This window comes from Lactuca serriola, chromosome 4, assembly GCF_051521515.1.
Source record: "Lactuca serriola cultivar US96UC23 chromosome 4, Lser_US96UC23_V15, whole genome shotgun sequence".
Classification (NCBI taxonomy): domain Eukaryota; kingdom Viridiplantae; phylum Streptophyta; class Magnoliopsida; order Asterales; family Asteraceae; genus Lactuca; species Lactuca serriola.
The window spans coordinates 301454993-301481263 of NC_136411.1; positions in this window are offsets into that span (position 1 = coordinate 301454993).

Consider the following 26271-nt stretch of genomic DNA (forward strand, 5'->3'; position numbering starts at 1 on the left):
TAACTGATGCATAGTGAGAGTAGAGTACTCGGGATTTGGGATCCTGGGAGGAGGAATTGGGGTAAATACTGATGCAGTGTGGACGGTAGTATTGGGCCTGTACTACTAAAGACACCGGATCAGTGCGCAGCCCAAGTAAGAATCCTTAGGGTACCAGGGATCGAGTAGGAATGGGATATCGAGTGTGTGCATACTCGAGCGAGTCTCTGATATTTTGTGTTGTATTTTAGAGACATCATGGTTGGGACACGCCACAGACCTGAGACCAGCAGAGTGAGTGATGAGGAGCTCCGCCAGATGATCCACGAGGAAGTGGCTGCGGCGATTCGCACAGAGATACCAAAGATGTTTGGGTCTAATAAGACCACCCTGATTGAGACTTTCGACGAGAGATACACAACGGTTACTGAGGTTGCGGCTGCTACGGCCATTGCGGCTGTTGCTGCTGCTAGACCTCAGGGTGTCGATTCGTTGCTGTTTCGGGAGATTAGCAACACGAAGCCACCAGGATCCGATTGCTGTGATGAGATGGGTTTTTGACATCGAGGGATGCTTCTATACGTGTTCTTGTCCGGAGCATCTGAGAGTTCGGTTTGCACTGAACCAGCTTCGCTTGGGAGCGAAGGACTGGTAGAAGTTTGTGACAGCGCACCACTCTTCTGCAGAGCTTGCCGCGGTGACCTGGGAGAGGTTCACCGCTATGTTTCGTGATGAGTACGTTCCCCTGATGGAAAGGGAACATTTGGCCTAGGAGTTCTTGACCCTCAAGCGGTGACCTGGGAGACCGGACCGTTTTTTTGGACCCCCGGGCCGGTTCTCGGTTCTAAGATTTCTTGCCGGTCCGGTCCGGTTTTTTTCCCGGTCCGGTCCGGTTTTTACCGGGTTTAGAACCGGTTGGACATGATTAAGATTTTTCTGACGTTTTTTAAACGCACATAACTCATTCGTTTTAAGTCGGATTGACCTGCGGTTTTTTCCAACATTTAGTTTACAGTTTGTAGATGAATTTAGACTATAATTTTGTTTATTTTGGTATTATATTCACCGTGTTACAATCTTTCAAAGTAGAGCTATCAAAGCTGAAAAAATTCAGCTTTTCAGCAACATTTTGTAAGCTGTGACGTTTTTAAACACGCATAACTCATTCGTTTTAAGTCGGATTGACCTCTGATTTTTTCCAACATTTAGTTTACAGTTTGTAGATGAGTTTAGACTATAATTTTGTTTATTTTGGTATTATATTCACTGAGCTACAATCCTTTAAAGTAGAGTTATCAAAGTTGAAAAAATTCAGCTTTTTAGCAAGATTTTATAATCTGTGACGTTTTTTAAACACCCATAACTCATTCGTTTTAAGTCGGATTGACCTACGGTTTTTTTCAACATTTAGTTTACAATTTGTAGATGAATTTAGACTACAATTTTGTTTATTTTGGTATTATATTCATTGAGTTACAATCTTTCAAAGTAGAGCTATCAAAGATGAAATATTTCAGCTTTTTAGTATTATTTTATACTATAATTTCGAGTCCGCGTTTAGCACTTGTGGTAGAGTTGTAAGTGAGTATCAAACTAGTTTATCGACATTGATAGTTGAAGCTTTTTTATGCACCCAAGATTGGGTGATAAAGTTTACAAATTCAATAGTTGACAATGTTGGTGACATCTTGAACGATGGTGATATAGCTTTGGGTAAAAAAATTTCAATCTTTATTCTTTTTTTATATAATTATTACTTTTTATTAAATACTAACAACATTTTCATTTGTGTTTATGTAGAGATTGCACAAGCTTTAAATATGTTACATATGGATGACAATGATATGGGGAAGAGGCCAGGCCAATGGAAGATTAGATTATGAGTTTTTGAAATTTGTTAGTTTGATATGATTTTTGTTGTTACGGTAATACTTTTGTATGTTTGTCTTAAAATTGTTTAACTTTTGTTGGTGAACTTGATTTATATGTTAGTTGCTTTTATTTGGAAAATTAATTTTTGCAAATTGCAAGTTATAATATTATACATCAATGTAGATTAGTTAGGCATGAAACAGAAACATATTAATTTTGCAAGTTATAATATTATACATCAATGTAGATTACTTATTATACTCTATGCAATTAAAGTTGTACCGGTCCAAACGGGTCCAAAAACCGGAAAACCCAGACCTGGACCCGGACACGGACACGGACACGGACACGGACACGACTCATCCGGTCCGGTCCATGGTCCACAAAATTCTCCATAACCGGTCCGGTCCAAGAGCCGGTCCGGTCCGGTTCGGTCCGGGCCGGTCCAAATGCTCACCCCTAGGTATCGTGACATGGAGTACCGATCTCGATCGTGTCGAACCGAGATGTGCGTTTCACTTCCAGGTTTTGGAAGAAATTCCACGAGGAGTTGGGTACGAGGCTGCATTTCAGTACCGCATACCACCCACAGACGGACGGTCAGAGCGAGCGGACGATTCGGACGCTTGAGGACATGCTTAGGGAATGTGTGTTGGACTTCGGAGGAAGTTAGGACACGTATCTGCTGTTGGCTGAGTTTTCTTATAACAACAGCCACCATTCGAGTATCTGTATGCCTCCCATTGAGTTGTTGTATGGGAGGAGGTGTCAGACTCCCATCTGCTAGGGAGAGGTCGAGCAGCGAGTGTTGGGTAGCACTGAGTTAGTGTTTCAGACGATAGAGCAGATACAACAGGTCAGGAAAAGGTTGTTGACAACTCAGAGTCACCAGAAGAGTTATGCGGATAGGCGACGGTCGTTTGAGTTCCAGGTGGGAGACTTCGTACTCCTGAAGGTATCTCCTTAGAAATGAGTGATGCGATTCAGGAAGAGGGGAAAGATGGGGCCCTGGTACATTGGTCAGCTCAGGGTGACCGCGAGGGTGGGCAGGGTAGCATATCGTTTGGAGCTACCTGCGGAGTTGAGTCAGATTCATGATACCTTCCACGTGTCTCAGCTGAGGAAGTGTATAGCCGATGAGTCGACATTGGTATCGTTGGAGGATATCCAGATAGATGCGAGTCTGAATTATTTTGAGAGACCGATCGCGATCTTGGACCGAAAGATCAAGGTTCTGAGGAACAAGGAGGTGCCTCTGGTTCAGGTGCGTCTCTTAAACCCTTCCCCTTTTCCAAGATTGTCAAGTTAAGCCCTTAATTGAAATATTAAAAAAAATGAGTACGTTGGGAGTACTGAAGAGTACGCTGCATGTACTCATGCGCTTTAATTGGACGCGAACTCGCCTAGGTACGCAGGGCGTACCTAGGGTTACGCTGGACGTAGCGGACCCATATGCAAACCCTAATTTATGGCGTGTGCACTATAAAAGGAATGCTAAGGTATTATCCTCAGCCGCCATTTCAAAGAGCGAAACCCTAAGAGAGCATTTCCTCCGTCCTAAAGCTTGTGTGTGAGTGTTTTGAGCTAAAAGTTCCTATGTATGTTAGTGAAGAAAAAGGGAGGTGCTTGTGGAGGCTAAGGTTTGGAGTTCAAGCTTGGATCTGAGTTCTTCAAAGGAAGGAGCTTCACTCAGAGGTAAAAAGCTCAGAACTTTCCTCTTTATTTTGGTTTGGTGTTTTATGGTCCATTTCTAGGGTTTAAGTCCCAAAGGTGGAGACTTTATGAGCAAAAGGGGCTCTATGGAACTAGATCTGTCCCATTTCAGTGTTATGTGTGATGTTGATCCATGAAAATTCCAGCATGGTCGTCATTGGGAAGTCATGTTTGAGTTATGGGCTTTAAGGTATTGGAAGTGGAACGATTTGGGTGTTGGTGACTCTCACAGCCATGCAAAGGCTTAAAGTCACCAACTTTATGGATTAAGAAGCTTAGGAGTAGTCAGATATGGGAGTTGGACGTGTGTCTTAACCGTTTAAGACCCCAAAAGCAAAGGAGCATGAAACTGGGACTTACGTGAGGCGTAATCCCAATACGCGCAACGTAGGGGGTCGCGTTCCCCGATTCTGTGAGGCTGCCGGGTACCCCCAGCGTACAGGTTTGGTACATGCAGCGTAACCCGGAGAGTTGACTTTTGTTGACTTTTAGGGTTTGGTCAATGTTTGGGTCTTTGAGCCATGAGAGGGGTAAAATGGTCTTTTACCCTTTTGAGAGTGCTAAGAGAGGGATTAGTCTAGCCTAGAGAGTTGTATTGATTGGAGTATTTATTCCATGTGATTAGGCAGAGGCTAGACCAGATTTTTACCGAGTTACCCGAGGTGAGTCTTCTCACTATACTTTACCTAGAGTGGTAATTAGAGTATACGACATAGTATCTTGTATGCTATTTATGTGATTGTGATACGCTGCATTATTTCTATGTGATTCATGCCGTGTATGTTCCAGAGTTTACAGAGTTAAAACCGGAAGGTTCACAGAGTTAGAACCAGAAGGTTCACAGAGTTAGGACCAGAGGATCCACAGTGTTAGGACCGGAGGGTCCACAGAGTTATAGCCTCGAGTGGCTAATATGTGTTATATGTGGTATTTTGGGGATCTCACTAAGCCTTTGTGCTTACAGTGTTTTGTGTTATATGTTTCAGGTACCAGTGAGGATCGTGGGAAGGCGCCGTCATGATCAGTACACATTATTGGAGTTTCATACATTTTGATCTTGGGATGTGATTTTATGGATTTGTTATGTGATACATTGAGAATTGAGAATCTTTATGAATGAAATTACAATTTTTAAAAAGTGAAAAATTGTTTTGAAATTTACGTTGTTACACTACTAATCTATTTTCAACTTTTTTTTCAAACAGGATATATTATAATTTTATGCAAGAATGGCTAATGTTGATCAAGATTCTAATTTGGATGGTGCAACAGAAGGTAGTTCTGATGCAAATGCACCCTTGAAAAGAAACTTGGATGATCCAGGATGGAATTATGGCACACTGTGTGATCCTCTAAATAAAGATGCAATCAAATACAAGCTTTGTGTATTTATATGTAAAGCTGGAATCACTAGGCTAAAGTACCATGTTTCAGGACTAAAAGGAAATGGTGTAGCCATATGTAAGAATGCAAGCAAAGAAGATAAGGTTGTGTGTGTTGCTTTGCTTGAGAAGCCAAAAGAGGACAAGATAGCAAAAAGAAAACAAGAAGAAGAAATGAGAGCAGAGGTTTAAATTGAAGTAGAATATAATGAGTTTTATGCAGGGTCCAAGAAGAAAAGGCGAAGCAATTTGCGTCCGTTGGACAAGTTTACAAATCCTATCAACCCCGAAGGTCCATTTCTCAATATGCGTCAACAAAATCTTTTAGATGCACTTTCCAAAGAACGAACACATAGTGTACATCAGTTCTGTGCACAATAGATGTATGAATCAGGTGTTCCTTTTCATTCGATTGATAACGATGCTTTTAAGAAGTTTGTTGAAGCAGTCGGGGAATATGGTCGAGGTTACTGTCCTCCAAGTCAATATCTACTTATGGAGCCTTTATTGAAGGAAGAAGTTGAAAGAACTAAAGGTCTTCTCAAGAAACAAGAAGAAGAGTGGGCTTGTAATGGTTGTTCAGTTATGACAGATGGTTGGACTGATCGAAAATGAAGAAGCATAATGAATTTTTGTGTGAACTCAAGAGAAGGAACAACTTTTCATTCTTCTGTTGAATGTTCCAAAGATTCACACACAGGGCAGTTCAAATTTGATTATGTTGACAAGTGTATTGAAGATGTTGCGGCACAAAATGTGATATAGGTTGTGACAGACAATGTTGCTAATAATATGGTTGCTGCCAAATTATTGATAGAGAAGAGGCCAAACATGTTTTGGACTTCTTGTGCTACTCACACAATTGATTTTATGCTTGAAGCAATTGGTAAAAGAAGGTAAATTCAAAGAATGGATTGCTAAGGAAAAAACTTTAACTATTTTCATTTATGCACATCATTGGACGTTGGCATTAATGCGGAAGTTTACAAAGTGTAAGGAAATCGTGAGGCCGGGAGTTACTAGGTTTGCTACAACATTTCTTACGTTGCAAAGTTTGATGGAGAAGCAAGAAAAGTTAAAACATATGTTTACTAGTCATGAATGGACACAATCAAAATGGTCCAGAAAAAATGGAACATGAGCTTATGCAATCGTGATAAGTCGATCTTTTGGAATGAGGTAAACTTATGCTTGAAGGTTTTCTCCCTGTTAGTCAAACTCCTTCGACTAGCTGATGGAGATCAAAAGGCATCAATGGGCTTCTTGTATGGAGAGCTTCAACAGACCAAAGAAGATATAAAAATGGTTTTCAACAATGTGGAGATTAAGTACCGTTCTATTATAGAAATTATTGAGACAAGAGCAAAAGGTCGGCTTGATAGTCCACTACACATGATGGCTTAATTGTTAAATCCTTATTATTTATATAAAGATCAAAACATAAAAGATAATGTCATGGTTTCGGATGCGATTTTCATATGTGTTGAAAAGTTTTTTTGTGATGACATTGACAAGCAAGATCAGGTGATAAATATGGAGCTCCCAAAGTACAAGGAAAAAGAAGGAGATTTTGGATGAATATTGGCAGCAAAGGGGTGTTCCGAAAATAGCAGTTCTTATGATCCGGGTATGTTATAAAACTTCTAAAAGTTCACTGAAAATACTTGTAAAACAAGACAAAAAACAGCTTAATGTTTCTTTTTATTTGTTAGCTACTTGGTGGATGACTTATGGAAATTCAACACCGACTTTGTAAAAGATGGCTATAAAGATCCTCTCATTAACCACTAGCTCCTCTGGTTGTGAAAGAAATTGGAGTGCTTTTGAAGGGGTAGGTAATAATTTGTTACTTAATAAGTAATTTTATTCTTATCTAACTTTATTGTGACTTTTTTAATCAGATACACACAAAGAAAAGAAATAGGCTTGATAATGAAAGATTACACAATCTTGTATTTGTTCAGTTTAATTCCAAACTCATCAACAAAAATAAGAACCAAAATATAGATGTATTGCGTTCTCTTGATGCTAGTAAGGCGCAATCGTGGATTGTTGCTATTAATGATGACGATGAGGAAATCGAAGAAGGTGAGGGTTTGGAGGTTGGTGGAGAAGCAATTGATAATGCAAACCAAGAGGCTAGAGAACTCCATGATGATGATTTTGTGTTGGATAAAGAACAAGTAATATGTGAAGAAGATTTTGAATTTAATTATGATGAAGAAGGTTTTGTGGATAGAAATGAAGACTGTTGCTAATCTAAGGATGTAACATGCTTTTGTAATGTTCACCGACGTTTTGAAAACTGACACTTTTGTAAACTCTTAGTAAAATTTTCAATCGGTGACTATATATATGTTAGATAAAATGTATATTGACATGTGAAAACATTGGGCTTTTTTGTTAATATATGTTTTTTTATATTATTTGATGATGGTAAAAATATATACAAATATATAAAAATTGTCCGCCTTGTCACGCCTTGATAAACGCCATGGCCTCGCCATGTCTCTCAAAGCTTAAGGCTCAGGTATGCCGCCAAGTCACGCCTTACGTTATTTAGAACCATGACTATCATTGACCAACGTGCTCTGTCTTTTGCAGTCAAATGAGAACCATAGAACTTATAAACTTTACCAACTCAACTGGATGGTGCATAGAAACAAAAATGTGTCAACACGATAGGTTATTAACCTTAGGTCGTGTGCTAGTGATTTCTAAAAGGTTTATTCTTAAGTGATTCCTGAAACTCTTCAAGAATAATAAGATTCCCACCGAATTCTTGACATATAAGTTTCTCTTTCAGGGAACAAACCTTGACAAGCAAAAACACATATTCAAAAGTTAGCATGGATTTCGACAAGAAAAACACTTTACTGAATTGGTCTTAGTTTACCCTTTATTTTAACCAAAACATCACAACTACTAATTCTAAATGTGCTAGAGTAATAAAACATTTCTACTCCACATTTCATGAGGTGTTATAAACCTACTGAGGTTGAAATAAGCTTTAAGATACAATTTGTAGTTACTAGAGTATAACTCTAAAACTTGATTGAAAAAGAAGTATGACTCATCTCTTGATTAAACCATTTCAGTAATATTTGATTCCTCTTATTAGTCAAACAATCGCACTAAGATGTTCTTCGAGGATCAATTGTGATATAGTTCCATAATCATTAAGATGATCATAAAACACGATACCAAAGTACTCTCCTTTCCTTTCGGATTGGAGAAACCTTTATCTTTCATCCTGATAGATTCTTCATATTCGTTCTACCACTCTTTGAAACTTTTTAAATAATTAGAACTACACTTAATCTTATAAGCATAACCATATTTGCTGAACCATCAGTAAATCATGACGAATAGAATTATTGACCTTTATGGTGGATCTAAATAATCCACATCAATTTTTACTAGATCCTTTAGTCCTTCACATTGACTCACATAAACATGTGATCAACGAATTAGTTAAAATCTTCCAATGATCAAGATTCTCATACATCACACAATTCGAATTGTATGACTCCAAGCTTCTATCCAACTGAAACGTGGGTGATGAGAATTCCTTTTTACTTGGTCAATCATGACATTACCACAAAACGATATAATTAAGTATCAATCCACATTTAACATCGATAATAATAGAAATGTAACCACCAATTTTCATAAATGCCATTGTAAGAAAACATAAAGTATACTAGATGAAAACAAAAATTCACTTTATTGACAATGAGCAGAAAAATTTTGTCCTTACAATGCAAATATATGAAAACTATGTTTCTAGATATTTCCTAAGCAAATTATCATAACTCCTAAGCAGCAGATCAAAATTCTGATCATCGAACTATGCGACCGAAATCCATCTCTCACGATCAGATTCAGCTTACTCTTCTTAAGCTTCCTTCTTTCTCTTAGATTCTACAAAACATCAAAATGTGACTATCACATCATGTATTAAGAATCTATGATTAGGAACTTAATAAAATAGAGTTAGATAGTGGATGAACCTGAAGTAGAGCCATACGACTTGACTTTACCATCTCTGAGATCTTTTAGGTATTTTGGGCAGCTTCGTATCCAATGCCCCTTTATTTGGAAATAAAAACATATGGACCTTTTAGGATTAGCACATGGGACTATCTCTGGATTAGCCTTTCTCTTTACCATATGGTCAAACGGTTTGACCTTGCCTATCCCTTTCCAATGGAAAGAGAAACCTTTTCTAGACTACCAATGTTGCCATTTTCAATGTCCATGGAAACTTGCGAGACAGATCCTTAAAAACATATTTGCTTGATTTGTGCTCTTAAGCATTTCTACTTCAGCAACAATCAACATATATGTCAGATCTATTAGGGTCACGTCGTGCACCCTCATATAGTAGTCTTTAATGAACTGACAATATGATTCAGGAAGTGAAAGTAGAACCAAATCAATGGCCAGCTCCCTTAGGAAAATTGTTGGATTAGGTGTCTAACCCCATAATTATAACTGGTGCGTACTGTTGGATTTAGTGTCTAAGCCCATAACTATAATTTGTATGTACTTGACCCGAGAGTATCATGGACTATTAGGTTGCATTTCACTAGAACAATTTGATCGGATGGACTTTTGAGAAGAGGATATTTATGATTTATTAATATATAATAAGTTCTAATATATTAAATTGAAATCATATTGTTTAATTAGTATTTGTCATGAATTAATTTGGATTTAATTTGGTGATCAAAAGAAACTAATTAAATATACGAGACTGATTTGGCAAATCAATGATTCTTATAGTGTGGGCCAATGGTTATTTAGGTCGGGCTATAAGTCCATGGATAGTCCATGGAGGTTTAACCCATGGAGCCTAAGTAATATGAAAGGTCATGTCCATTAGAGTTTACATGGATGTAACCATATACTTTGCCACACAATAAGAGAATCCCCGAAGCTCCTAAAATCGGCATTAGTGGTTGAAGGAAGATCATATGAGCCGATTTGTGAAATTCACTCTCTCTCAAGTCCTCCATTGTTGGTGATGTTTTGTGAAGCATTTGAGGCATCACATTTGGGGTGCTAGGCTCTTAAAGGTCCAAGTTAACAAGCTACAAGAAAAAGGTAAGTCATCTAACTAGTTTTTTGTTATTCAAGTACCCATGCTTTGTATGCTAGTTAGGATAATGCTTTGGAAAACCAAATTACATGTATAATTAGAGAAAACATAGAACGAAAGCATTTAGGGTTGCATGTGCACCATAAGGTTGTTAGAGTGCGCAAAACATAGAACCCATCAGTGGTACTAGAGACTAGGATTGTTTTCTGTTATACTTGATTCTTATTGGTTTTCAAAGTTGAAAAAATTGATTTTCTGCCTTCTAACTGGTAAACTCGCCGAGTCCACTGTCTACATCGACGAGTCCACTCAGAAACTGACCAACTCGACGAGTCTAGTTCATGTACTCGCCGAGTTGGTGCTCCTGTGTGCAGAATTTCGAGTTTTTTTTTCCAGAATTGGATTAGGATCATTACCCCAAACTGTTTTTTGAACCATGAAATCAGTATTTTGATATGGTAATGATCATGCTTGTCCAATGAAAAGATAATTTTCATAATTTCAAGATTTGTATTAGTTTATATGATTAGGCTATTTTCTTGAAGATTGTTAATATGAATTATCTTGTTCTTATGAGTTTGTCTAGATCATGGATGAATTATTTGATTATTATGTTAATTAAAATAATGATCTAAATGGCTTTAATGTACTCCATGACTTTTCCTCAAGTTATGGAAAATGAAAGTCTTTTCTTTAAAAAGTCATTAAACTCATAAGTTATAGAAATGAAAAGTTTTGAAGAGTTTCAAAACTTACCCTCAAGTTTTGGAATTTGTAAAGTCACACTTATGTATACTTTAATTCCAAACCCTAGAATTTTAAAAGTTTAAAATGCAACCCGTAAACTATTATAATATAAAAAGTTTAATAATTATATATATGTATAAGAAAAGTCAGTCTTACCGTTAGTAGGCCTCATTCACAAAGCCGGTCTATAAGGGGGTATAAAGTTACTGCCTATAAAATGGTGGTTTAATAGATGTCCACTCTCACCCACCGCTTCCTTGATTGGTGCAGGGTCGTTAGCCGAACGGGTAGGATAAGACATTAATTCTCGTTAAAATTGATGGAACGTGTGTGGTTAACCGGCACATTGATTAGGTGATAAATGACATCGAGTGTACCAAGCACATTTGCATGGTTATTCACACCTTGTTGGTGATCCTCAGTATCCCAGTCACAAACTTGAATGACATAATCGATATCTAAACATGCCATTGAAGAGTTCAATGGATCTCAAAAGATCTAGTAATTTCAATCCAATTAAAACTTAATAATTAATTTTGTGTTTCATGGTGGAAATTGATAAATCGTCATTTACCTACCTTCAAATATTTTTTAATTGGATTATGGCATCCCTCTTCCGAATTGTAAAATATTGTGTTGGGTCCTAGCCTTAATATTTCATTTTGGGTGTTATATTAAGGATTATTATCTAATCTAAACTTTGTCTTTCTTTTTCAGATGTCTTCCAACACTGCTTCTGGCTCAAACCATATTGGCTCCTTCTCTCGCATGAACTTGTGTAGGAGAGTTATCCTTGATGGTACCAACTTCAATGACTAGATTAGGAACATCAAGATGGTCACTCGCTATGAGGACAAGGAATATGTCCTCGATAAGGAGCTTAAGTAAATCGATGAGTCATCTGGTACTCCTGAGGAGATCGCTGAGTTTAGGACTCATGAGAAGGATGCCACCAAGGTGTCTTGTATCATGTTGGCCACCATGATAGCTAAACTCCAAAACTCCTATGAGGACTTCTACCCTTTTGAGATGAACTAAGACTTGATGGAAAGATAACATTAGAGTGCTCGTCAAGAGAGGTATGAAATCATCGCCTCCATGATAACAACTAAGATGAAGGATGGTGAACCCATCACGACCCACTTGCAAAAAATGCAAAGGTTTGTGGACCGCTTGCTGAAGTTGAATGTGGACTTTGATGAGGATTTGGCCATATATATCATTCTACACTCCTTACCTCCATGTTATGATCAGTTCTGTATGATCTATCATATGAACAAGGAGGAGGTCACACTTAGCAAGCTTCAAGGCCTGTTGAGGACTGCTGAAAGTAGTCTCAAAGGTAAATCTATTTCTACTCCTACAACTACTGCCCCTTGTCTTGGCAATGGGACATGGGAAGGGGAAGAAGAGGAAGTCTCCCTCTAAGAGCCGCAAGGGAAAGCATCTTAATAGATCCTCTTCAAGTGGGACCAAGGCTGGTTCTGTTGCTCCCTCTACCATTCCTAAGGAAGCAGAGTATTTCTATTGTCATGAGAAAGCACACTGGAAGTGAAGCTGCCCCAAATACTTGCAGGATGTTAAAGATGGGAAGGTTAAGGCCACCCATGCAGGTATTTATACTATTCTCTCTAATAACTCATCAAATTCTTGTTCTTGGGTCCTTGATACAGGTTGTATATTTCACAATTGTTCTGATTTGCAGGGACTAAGAAGAAGTAAGGATGTGGAGCACGGGAAGATAAACTTGATCATGGGGAATAGGAAAGTTTCACCTGTCACCAAGATTCGAGTTTGTTCTTTATTGCGTAGTAGTGGGTTAGAATTAGATTTGAAAAATTGTTGCTGCTCATCTGAAATGGCGAGAAGTATTATTTCCTTTCATGGTTTGTACAAACAAGGTTTTAGTTTTTCATTTGATAATGAAATTGGTGCTATTAATGCTTTTTATAATGATATTTTTTTATTTTAAAGCATTTCCTTGTGATGGTGTATATGAAATTGTGATGGTTGTAGACAACTTAGGAAATAATGTATTGCACATTGATTCTTCCAATGATTTGGATAAGGCATGCTTATGGTATTGTCGTCTTGGACATGTCAGAAAGAAACACATAGGCCAACTCCAAAAGGCTAGAGTTTTGGATTCATTCGACTTAAGGTTGGATGACACTTGCGAATCTTGTTTACTTGGAAAGATGACCAAGCCACCCTTCACTGGTACTTGTGAAAAGGTTGAAGGTTTGTTGGATCTCATACACACCAATGTGTGTGGACCTTTTACAACTGCCACAAGGGATGCTAAACGCTTATATATGACTTTTATTGATGATTATAGCAGATATGACTATATCTACCTAATCAAACATAAGTCAGAAAACTTTGAGAAATTCAAAGAGTTTAAAAAAGAAGTGGAGAATCAGTTGGGCAGGAAGATAAAGATGCTATGATCCGATCGAGGTGGTGAGTATCTTAGTATCGAGTTTCAAGACTATCTTAAGGAATGTGGGATTGTTTCACAATTGACGCCACCTACGACACCACATCTTAATTGTGTAGCTGAGAGGCGCAATCGAACCTTGTTGGACATGGTTCATTCCATGATGAGTCGAATTTCATTACATATCTCATTCTGTGAGTATGTCTTAGAGTCTGCCGCCCATATCCTTAATCTAGTCCCAACTAAGAAGGTTGCCAAAACACCTCAGGAGATGTGGACAGGGAAGGTTCCCTCGTTACCACACATCAACGTTTAGGGTCGCGAGGCTTTCATGAGACGCGAGACTGACGACAAGCTCGAGCTACGTAGTGAGCGGTGTATTTTCATTGGCTACCCACATAAATCCTTTGGTTATGTCTTTTCTACAGACTGAGTGACAATTTTGTCTTCTTTGCGAGGAGATGAGTCTTTAGCGAGAGAGAAATCATCAACTAAGGAGATAGTAGGAGGCAAATTGACCTTAAAGAGCTTCAAGAGTCAAGTCGTTAAGGAACCTCAAACACTAGCAATCCACCTGAGGAGGAAACTCATGTTGAACCGGTTAACGAGTTTGTACCTCTAAGGCGCTCCAGTAGAGTTAGTGTTCCACCTATGTTGTATGGTTTCCATATAACATCTGAGGGTGATACATTTATCAGTGATAGCACACTGATAAATTTGGATGAACCTAACAACTACAAGGAACCCATGGCAGACCCCGAGTCTGCTAAATGGAAAGAGGCTATGGACAGCGAGATTCAGTCCATGTATAACAATCAAGTTTGGAGGTTGGTTGACAATGTACTGGGTCGTAAGACAGTCGGGTGCAAATGGATCTTCAAAAAGAAGACCTACATGGATGGGAGAGTACACACATATAAGGCGCGACTAGTTGTGAAGGCTTTACTCAAACTCCAGGAGTTGACTATGATGAGACCTTCTCGCCAGTGGCGAAGATTAAGTCTATTAGGGTTATGCTAGCCATAGCTGCATTTCATGATTATGAAATGTTGCCAAAACCGTTTTCCTTAATGGAAAGTTGGCTGAGGATGTTTACATGAGTCAGCCAGAGGGTTTTGTCAATCCAAAGTATCCTAATAGAGTGTGCAAGCTTGAGAAATCCATTTATGGATTGAAACAATCATCTTGCAGATGAAATCTTTGTTTTGATCAGAAAGTCAAAGAGTTTGGATTTTTGAGAAGCGAGGATGAGTCTTGTGTGTATGTCAAGGCTAGTGGGAGTACAATTAGCTTTCTGGTGTTGTATGTGGATGACATACTTATCATAGGAAATGATATCCCACCCTTGCAGGTGTGACAACCCGATATTTTCAGTTGTATAATTTCCACATTCAAACACTCCAAATATTAGTCAAAAATATTTCAATACATTTTTGGTCGGGTTTAAGTCCGTTTGGTGTTTTATTTTATTTTTCGTCGAGTGATTAAATAAAAGGAAGTGTCGTTATTAGTGAGGTGTAACGAGCAAAACAATTCAACACCTTAGCTAGGTGTTCACGTCCAAACAAGGGGTGTTTGGGCCGTAAACACCCTTTCCCCCAAGACTCATGCATATAGCATGAGTTCACACTCTTGTCCTCATTTTTACACATCCCACTCAAGAACACCAAGCTTTTCTCTCAACTATCATAAGTTCATCCTTCCAAATCCACCAAAAATGTAAGTTTTCTTACCTAAATTCGTTCATACAACACTAAATCTAGTGTTTATACATCATTTCATCCATGGATTCTTGATTTTTACTTATATCTTCAAGCATCTTCAAAACACCAAGAACACACTAGTATTTTTGGGTCCTAAAACACTCTTGCATGCTTCCTATAAGTAAGTATACTCTTCCTAACTAGTTATCTACTTAGTGTGCTTGCAAATCCATGGATTGAACCCCCCCCCCCCCCCAAGAACATGGGTTTACGGTTTGGGAATCTCAAAAAACCATAAACACCCCTAAAAGGGGGTTTGATGCCCCAAACTCCTTCCAATGCTTGGCTAATGGACTAGGAACTTGCATGAATGATATAAGAACCACAAAACATGAAATGGATGGAGTAACCATGATTTTACGGCAGTAAACTCATGGGTTTACGGTAGTAAACTCCCAAACATGGTCCAAGGACCGTAAACTCCAAAAAGTGTGCCATTTCGAGCCCTAACCACTTCCTAAGCCTTTGATTTAACCCTAGGATCCTTCTTTGTGAAGCATAAGACCTTGAAGCACACAAACACACCCTTCCCATGAGTTTACGGCCGTAAACGCATGGGGGAAAAGGTTCAAAAACCGTAAACTCCCCTAAGGGCTACCAATTGAAGTGTAAACTCGATAGTGAGGCCATACACTCCTTAGATGCAACCCTTAGCACTCCTAGCACTTGAAACAAAGTGTTTTCATGCCTTAGAGTGCCTTTACTTACTTAATTAGTGATTAAATAACTAATTAGATACATTTATGTATCACTACATGTTACACAGGATCCGTGTGTGTGTCCAAGTCCTCACTTGACACCTAGCATCCTACCCGACACTTCCACCCACTCCACTCACTGCAGGTGAGTTCATACCCCTTAATCAAACTTTTAAATGTTTTGAAATGATTTTATGGGGGGGAATACAAGTTGAATCAAACAAGTTATAGTATCAATCACATGTGATTTATAACTTGCAACCAAAAAGATTTTCTATACTTTTAACTGCTTTGCCAACAAAACTGTTTTAAATATTATTCAAACTCATTTTCATGTTAAATTGTTATAAAACTATTCTCAACTCTTTTAAACTTCTTTTGTTCCCAAACCATATCTACACCAATATATTTATATAAGTAAGACTTGAAGGACTTCGGACTGATAGCTCACCTTACTTCCTGTTCTTTTTTGATTGTGGACTTAGGGTATCTTGTTATATGTCCGACTGTCGTTGAATTCTTAGTTATATATCATATATATTTGTGTTGGATATAAAAGTCTTCACTTCAGTTCAATACCTTTGTGTATCAAAGACACACATCTAACACTCCTATTTAACTATAATAGGTATAGTTAAGTATTACCGCGCATTATATCTATTACCATTACATTTACTATAGTTAGTACTATGAGTCAATGCATGCTAAATACTATACAAAGAAAATACTATATGCTATACAAGAGAACGCTCTATACATTATACCAGAAAGTACATTATACACTAATACAAGAGAACATACTAAAACAGAATGTGACATACTATTTTTTGATACGACACTTCACTGTGCTATTACCGTGTAACCAGAGTCTCCTGGAGGGAGAGCGGGCATTATGTGTATAGATCTATACGGGACAGACACTCCCACATCCCGACTGCTAGCTACAGTTCGAGCCGACTATGCCCAAGGGTGACAAAATGTCACCATACTACGTGTGACCTGGAGGATCATCAATTATTCGATCGTCAATCTGCATGGTTACATACGAGTTCACATTCGGAACTTTAATTAACACATTAAGAATTAAAGGTGAAACAGACTCCCTTAGGTGTATTGTACATTTAATACTACCTGGAGTCTGTATTTTATTACATTCACCCGGCAGTTGCACTGCTGGGGTAAAACGTTATTTTCCCAATTACTTTACATGATTAAAGTCTAAAACTACACTTTTGTACTAATAGTTTCACTGGGAAAACCTTTACATTTTCAAAGGATCAAACATACAAATAACTGGGTCTTGGTAGAAGACTACTTTTACTAGAAAATATAGGATTTTCTAGGGATCATACTATTTCAAACATTGAAACCAGATACCATAATACCTTGTTGTAAACATTTTTATACAAGCAATGACACTAAATACTTATGAACTCACCAGCTTTATGCTGATACTCATTTTCAAAATAACTTGTATTCTCAGGTCATCAGTAGACAGGTACAGATGCAGCTTTTGAGAAGATGGAGCACATACAAGACCTATCTTTATTTTGATTATACTTTTGGTGTCTAACAAACTGTACAGAACACACTTGTATTACAGTTATTATATTAATGCAATGGATGTTTTTGCTTGTCTTTACTATTATGCATTGTTATGATACTGTACATGACGTCCTCCAACCCATAACGTATTCTGCCGTTCTCGGTTTTTGGGGTGTGACAGATTGGTATCAGAGCATTGTTTATAGTGAATCAAGTATATCAACCCATAAAAGATATACGAACTATAAACACATCGGGATTAAAACACTCTAACCAAGAATATATACTTTTGAGTAATAAAATATTTAACTAAATATATATACATCCATTAATACAAAGGGTCAGTATCATACTAGAACAGAACAAAAGTATTAAGATTGTTGAACAGCACAATTAGACTTAGAGACATATAGTCAAATCTGGGTGGATGTAGCCTGATCAACTACATTTTCCTAGGATTGACTAGCATGTGCCTAAGAGTGGTTGTGGTGTTGAAACAAGTCTAAAAACTTACCACCATTACTACAAGAACATTAGAACAAGAATGCCATGGGAGTATTCTGCAATTCTATGATTTACATATGTTAGAACTAAAAGGGTCGTTACTAGTAGGGCAATAGTTGCTAAGTGGATACTCTACGGTTACATGTGATTAAGAAGCTATAGACTTAGAATCTGTGATCTTTGTTTTACTTCTTGTTCCTTGTTTGGTTGTGGATTTAGAGTTAGGGTCACTTATTCGAAGGTCTATCCTGTCTTGATTTCATGTAATTGGTATGCATTATGCAAGTATTGGGTCGACTAATAACGATCATCTTATAAGTATCTTACATTAGCACGTCTATTAACTTTTCTTCCCCATTCTCGCGTAGATAGCATGGCTGGCTTCCACCATCCCGGCGATCCGTATTATCCGAACCAAGGCAATGGAGGATGGATCGATGAAGAGTCAGAAGATGATCACCCGATCCTTTTGGATGATCACCGTGCAGAAGGCTTTTCGGACAGCTCCGACTCGGAACCAGAAGTCAACAACCTACCCCCAGTAGCTCCAAACCCCAACCCTCGTCCAACATTTCAAGGCCCCACTCCCATGTGGGCAACAACCTTGAATCGATGGAGCGATGAGCAGGGTCAGCCTTTACCTTTCTACGAAGACCGAAGCTTTTACAACAAAAGCGAGGGTGGCTCGGCTGATCGAGCCCTACCCATCATGGTCCGTAGGATTGCTAAGAACATCGAGCAAGGTCATGCAGCCATTGGCAGAGTCGTGGAAATTGATGCCAACTCTAACATTAACACTGTCCGTATCCGCCAATTGGAAGAAGCCATGGATAGGACAAGAGGACCAATGAGGCTCTGCACCAACAGCTGACTGCATCCCGAGCCGAAGTCATGGAACTCCGAGCGCGTCAAAGGGCTCATGAACGAAATCTTCTGGAAGTTGTACGCCAACTGGCTGATCTTAGGGTTCGCCCAAGGGATACCCGTTGCGAGTAGAAGATGTCAACTCATCTTTCTCTTTTGTTTAAGGAATAGCCTTTTTCTTTTCTATGCTCGGTAGAGCACTTTTCTGTAAACATTCCTAAACTTGAAAGTAATCCAACTAGGCTTCTAAGCTGCCAACATTTTCCCTTATGGTATGATGTAAGACCTACTGTTAGATCGTTTTTCCCGAACTTATTTGCATCAGTAATACCAGTAATATTGGCAGTTATCTAACATGTTATAAAAGTCTATACTCTATATTTCTCTACTCTATGTTATGACTCTATCTGATAGTTGGACTATGGTGACTTAGTCCGTGAAACAATCCCATCATATTCATGGTCGATTCTCACTGTTACTATCACTTTTCTTAACTTTTCAGTAAAAGATGTCGCCTCGTCCTCGTCCAAACAAGGGCAGACCTGCAACTCAAACTCCACCACCACCTCCTCCTCCTCCGCGGTTCGATGTAGTGATGTGTCAGACAGCTATAACCACAGCTGTGACTGCAGCTATGGCCCAAATAAATTCCGGTGATGCAAGTGGAGCTGGAATGGGCACCAACTATAGGCATGGTGAAATCCACCCGCATACACAGGGGTGTATCTATAAGGATTTCATGAGCTTCAAACCAACATTCTTCAATGGGACCGGAGGGATCATTGCACTGTCCCAATGGATGGAAAGAACTGAAGCCGTTTTCGAGATATGCTCGTGCCCCGAGGAAAGCAAGATAAAGTTCGCTGCTTACACCTTCACTGAAAGGGCCCTGACGTGGTGGAATGGCCATGTGAAATCACTCTTCATGGTAACAGCCAACGCCATGGGCTGGGACACACTGAAAGACCTTCTGACAAGGGAGTATTGCCCTAGAGGTGAAATTCAGAAACTTGAGGAAGAGCTCTGGAACCTCAAGATGAAGGGGATCGACATAGTTTCTTATACGGCCAGGTTCTGCGACCTGGTAACTATGTGCCCTAACATGATCCCCTCGGAGAGCAAGAAAATTGAACGATACATCTGGGGCTTAGTGCCCCTGTATAGAGGGAACGTTTTAGCATCACACCCTACGACCTTTGACAGTGCCAAAGAATTGGCCCAAAGGTTGATTGATCATTAAATTCCTTCCACTCCATCAAAAACCACAACGGTTGCCACTGCACTGACCAAGATATCCGAAAACAAGAGGAAGCGGTGGGACCGCAAAAAGGGCAAGTCAACTCAATCCTCTTCAAAGAACCAACAAGTAGTGGCTGTCCATGCTGCCACTACTCCTACTGCCCCTGTACCAGCCAAAACATATGCTGGAAACCTACCCAAGTGCACCAAGTGCTCCTTCCATCATCACGGCCCCTGCCGTGAAATGCACTGCACTAACTGCGATCGGAAGGGCCATACTGCCCGGTTTTGCAGATCTCAACCCAAACCCATTTCTCAGGTTCCCACCACCGGAGTGAGCCAAGCCTGCTATGGTTGTGGCGAGACGGGGAACTTCAAAAGAAACTGTCCGAAAGCTGGGAATACTGGAGGAATGGGAAGACTACTTGCTATTGGCCAAAATGAAGCAGTATCAGACCCCACAGTAGTCACGGGTACGTTCCTTCTTGATAACTCTTATGCTTGTATCCTATTCGATAGTGGAGCAGAAAGAAGTTTCGTAAACCAAAACTTTAAACATTTACTTAAACAATCCTCGCAACCATTAAAAGAAACCTTCGTCTTAGAAATGGCTAATGGAAAGACAGAGAGTTCTGACGAAATCTACATAGGTTGTACCCTCACGCTAGATAATCATTCGTTCCCAATCAACCTCATACTAGTATCGATCAAGAGTTTCGATGTCATCGTGGGCATGGACTGGTTGAGTCTCTATCGTACCTATATCCTGTGTTTCGACAAAGCAATCCGTCTAAATCTACCAAATAACGAAACCTTGTTAATCTACGGAGACAAACCTAGTACGAGTCTTCGTCTCATCTCAAGTATTCAAGCCCCAAAGTACTTGCGTAAGGAATATCGTGCATTCCTTGCACACGTCGTCGATACGAGCCAGAAAGCGAAGGACCTAAAAGACTTCCCCGTAGTATGCGACTTCCCCAACGTTTTTCCAGAAGAGCTGCCGGGATTACCTCCCCAACGTTAGGTCGAGTTCAGGATCGACTTAATTCCAGGAGCTACCCCCGTAGCCAAATCGCCCTATCGTCTAGCGCCTGCTGAGATGCAAGAACTGTCCGGTCAACTTAATGAGCTGCTCAGCAAGGGCTTTATAAGACCAATCTTCTCACCCTGGGGAGCGCTGGTCTTGTTCGTAAAGAAGAAAGACGGATCGTTCTGTATGTGCATCGATTACAAAGAACTCAACAAGTTGACGGTCAAAAATCGCTACCCTCTTCCTTGCATAGACGATCTGTTTGACCAACTACAAGGGGCGAGTTACTTTTCCAAGATTGATCTGAGGTCCGGGTATCACCATTTGCGAATGCTTGAAGAGGATGTCCCGAAAACAGCCTTTTGAACTCGTTACGGACACTATGAGTTCGTAGTAATGCCGTTCGTACTGACCAACGCGCCCGCAGTATTCATGGACTTAATGAATAGGGTGTGTCGTCCTTACTTGGATCAGTTCGTCATCGTCTTCATTGATAACATACTTATCTACTCTTGAAGTAAGGAGGAGCATAGCGATCATCTAAGACAAGTCCTGGAAACCCTACCATCGGAGAAGCTATACGCGAAGTTCTCTAAGTGCGAATTTTGGATCCGAAGAGTCGAATTCTTAGGACACGTGGTTAGCGAAGAAGGAATCCATATGGACCCATCCAAGATTAAAGCTATTGAGAACTGGTCAGCACCGAAGACGCCTACAGAAATTCGTCAATTTCTAGGCCTCGCTGGCTACTACCGCAGATTCATACAGAACTTCTCTCGAATCGCGAAACCCCTTACAACATTGACCCAGAAAGGTGTGGCCTTTGACTGGGGAGAGAAACAAGAGAAGGCATTCCAAACCTTGAAACGAGCCTTATGCACCTCACCTATACTATCCCTCCCTGAAGGGACAGAAGATTTCGTGGTATACTGCGATGCATCCAATCAAGGGCTCGGTTGTGTTCTGATGCAACGAGGTAAGGTCATCGCCTACGCCTCAAGGCAGCTGAAGACACACGAGGTCAACTACACCACACACGACCTCGAGTTAGGAGCGGTTGTGTTCGCCCTAAGATCTGGAGACACTACCTGTACGGTACGAAGAGCACGATATACACCGACCACAAAAGCCTACAACACATATTCAACCAAAAAGTGCTCAACATGAGACAACGAAGGTGGGTCGAGCTACTCAATGACTACGAATGCGAAATTTGTTACCACCCGGGTAAAGCCAACGTGGTAGTAGACGCCCTAATTCGGAAAGAATATTCGGGTCGAAGAGTCAAGTCATTAACAATGACTATCTATTCGCATCTATCCGCACAGATTAGGGAGGCTCAGCTTGAAGCCATGAAATCTGAAAATGTGGCGGGAGAATCCCTGCGAGGAATAGATAAGAATTTGGAAGTCAAGGATGACGGAGCCTTATATCTCATGGACTGAATCTGGACACCGCGACACGGTGGCTTCAGAGACTTGGTCATGAAGGAAGCCCACAACACTCGATATTCCGTTCACCCAGGTTCAGATAAGATGTATCTAGATCTTAAAAAGTCATACTTGTGGCCTAACATGAAAGCAGAGATTGCTACCTTCGTGAGTAAATGCCTTACTTGCGCCAAGGTTAAGGTCGAATACCAGAAACCCTCAGGTCTACTACAACAACCAGAGATACTTAAATGGAAGTGGGAGCGAATCACTATGGATTTCATAACCAAGCTACCCAAGACAACGGGTGGGCTTGATACCATATGGGTCATCGTCGACAGATTGACCAAGTCCGCGCACTTTCTACCCATCAAGGAAACAAATAAAATAGAGAAGGTCACAAGAACATACATTAGGGAGATCGTACGACTGCACGGTGTTCCCATATCCATTATCTCCGATAGGGATAGCAGATTCACTTCGAGATTCTGGCAGTCGCTGCAAAGCTCCTTAGGAACGAGACTGGACATGAGTACGGCCTACCATCCGCAGACCGGCAGACAAAGTGAGAGAACTATCCAAACCTTAGAAGATATGTTGCGAGCCTATGTGATTGAATTTGGGAAGGCGTGGGATATCCACTTACCCCTTGTCGAGTTTTCTTACAACAACATCTACCACACGAGCATCAAGGCTACTCCATTTGAAGCCCTCTACGACCGGAAGTGTAGATCCCCTCTGTGTTGGGCTGAGGTGGGTGACACTCAGTTAGCTAAGGGACGAGTTCCTGACAGCACTCTCACGGGTCCAGAGATCATTCGAGAAACGATCGAGAAAATCGTTCGGATTCGTGAACGATTGAAAGCCGCTAAAGACCGACAGAAAAGCTACACAGACAATCGGAGAAAACCCTTTATTCCAGGTGGGAGACCGGGTCCTTTTGAAAGTCTCACCCCTGGAAAGGAATGATACGCTTTGGAAAGCACAGAAAGCTGAATCCAAGATACATAGGGCCTTTTGAGATTCTCCCTAGAATCGGCCCCGTAGCTTACAAACTCAATCTACCCCGCGAGCTCAGTAAAATACATCCTACCTTCCACGTCTCGAACCTGAAAAAGTGCCTATCCTACGAAACCCTTGTAGTCCCACTCGACGAGATCGAGATCAACGAGAGCCTCAACTTCATGGAAGAAACCGTGGAGATTATGGATCGAGAAGTCAAACGAACGAAACAAAGCCGCATCCCAATCTTAAAGGTTCGCTGGAACGCCAAGCGAGGACCGGAGTTCACTTGGGAGCGCGATGATCAAATGAAACTTAAATATCCTCAACTCTTTGCTTAGTTATTGTGTAATAACTTAGTTGTTTGGACTCTAATTTCGGGACGAAATTCCCTCTAACGGGGGATGATGTGACAACCCGAAATTTTGAATTGTATAATTTCCACATTCAAATACTCCAAATATTAGTCAAAAATATTTCAATACATTTTTGGTCGGGTTTAAGTCCGTTTGGTGTTTTATTTTATTTTTCGTCGAGCGATTAAATAAAAGGAAGTGTCGTTATTAGTGAGGTGTAACGAGCAAAACAATTCAACACCTTAGCTAGGTGTTCATGGCCTAACAATGGGTGTTTGGGCCGTAAACACCCTTTCCCCCAAGACTCATGCATATAGCATGAGTTCACACTCTTGTCCTCATTTTTACACTTCCCACTCAAGAACACCAAGCTTTTCTCTCAACTATCATAAGTTCATCCTTCCAAATCCACCAAAAATGTAAGTTTTCTTACCTAAATTCGTTCATACAACACTAAATCTAGTGTTTATACATCATTTCATCCATGGATTCTTGATTTTTACTTATACATCAATTCAACACCTTAGTACGGCTATGTGTCAATACATGCTAAATACAATACAAAGAAAATACTATATACTATACAAGAGAACGCTCTATACATTATACCAGAAAGTACAGTATACACTAATACAAGAGAACATACTAAAACAGAATGTGACATACTATTTCTTGATACGACACTTCACTGTGCTATTACCGTGTATCCAGAGTCTCCTGGAGGGAGAGCGGGCATATGTGTATAGGTCTATACGGGACAGACACTCCCACATCCCGACTGCTAGTTACAGTCCAAGCCGAATAGGCCCAGGGGTGACAAAATGTCACCATACTACGTGTGACCTGGAGGGTCATCAGTTATTCGATCATCAATCAGCATGGTTACATACGAGTTCACATTCGGAACTTTAATTAACACATTAAGAATTAGAGGTTAAACAGACTCCCTGAGGTGTATTGTACATTTAATACTACCTGGAGTCTGTATTTTATTACATTCAGCCGGCAGTTGCACTGCTGGGGTAAAACGTTATTTTCCCAATTACTTTACATGATTAAAGTCTAAAACTATATTTTCGTACTAATAGTTTCACTGGGAAAACGTTTACATTTTCAAAGGATCAAACATACAAATAACTGGGTCTTGGTAGAAGACTACTTTTACTAGAAAATATAGAATTTTCTAGGGATCATACTATTTCAAACATTGAAACCAGATACCATAATACCTTGTTGTAAACATTTTTATACAAGCAATGACACTAATTACTTATGAACTCACCAGCTCTATGCTGATACTCATTTTCAAAGTAACTTGTATTCTCAGGTCATCAATAGACAGGTACAGATGCAGCTTTTGAGAAGATGGAGCACATACAAGACTCATCTTTATTTTTATTATACGTTTGGTGTCTAACAAACTGTACAGAACACGCTTGTATTACAATTATTATATTAATACAATGGATGTTGTTGCTTGTCTTTACTATTATGCATTGTTATGATACTATACATGACGTCCTCCATGCCAGAACGTATTCCGCCATTCTCGGTTTTGGGGTGTGACAGCAGGAGATTAAGTCATAGCTTGGGAAGTGTTTCGCTATAAAGGACCTCGGAGAATCTGCCTATATTATGCGGATAAGGATATTGAGAGACAGGAGTAAAAGACTAATTGGACTTAGTCAAAGTACCTACTTGGAAAAGGTGTTGAATAGGTTCAACATGATGGTTTTCAAGAAAGGTGACTTACCCATCCAAGGCAACACCAAACTGAGTAAAAATCAGAGTCCGAGTACAGAGGCTGAGATAGCTGAAATGAGTCGAATACCATATGCTTCCACAGTTGGTTCGATCATGTATGCTATGACTTGTACTCGCCATGATGTGGCCTTTGCTCTGAGCATGGTCAGTAGATATCAATGGAATCCTGGTAAGGCTCACTGGAATGCGTTAAAGAACATTCTCAAGTACCTACGGAGGACTAAGGACTGGGTCCTTACCCTCCATGGGAGTGATGACTTGAGAGTAACGGGGTATGGTGACGCCAACTTTCAGACTGATATAGATAATTTCCACTCTCAGTCGGGCTGGGTATTTATCCTGAATGGAGGAGAAATAACTTGGAAAAGTTCCAAGCAGGAGACAGTGGTTGATTCAATGTGCGAATCAGAGTACATAGCAGCAAGCGAGGCAGCAAAGGAGGCAATATGACTGAAGAACTTCATCGGAGACCTTGGAGTTGTACCTGATGGGTTTTGAGCATTCTAACACTTCCTAAGTGTACATGCAACCCTAATAAACCTTGGATCTATTTTTGACTAAGATACATGCAAATAATTATTTTTCAAGGTTCTTATCCTATCTAGCATGGCATGGGGAACTTGAATCAAATAAAGCTAGTAGTATTACTTACCTTGTAGTTGTAGTTGATTGCTTGGAGTTCTACAGCCTAGCACCAATAGTGTGGATGCCTCAAATGGAAATCACAAATCACCACAAAATTAGGAACCTTGAGAGAATAGTCACCACTATCTTGAAATCGGCCCTCTACTTTTTTCACCACAACTTTTTTTGATTTCAAGAACCAAAGCCTCCTTTAG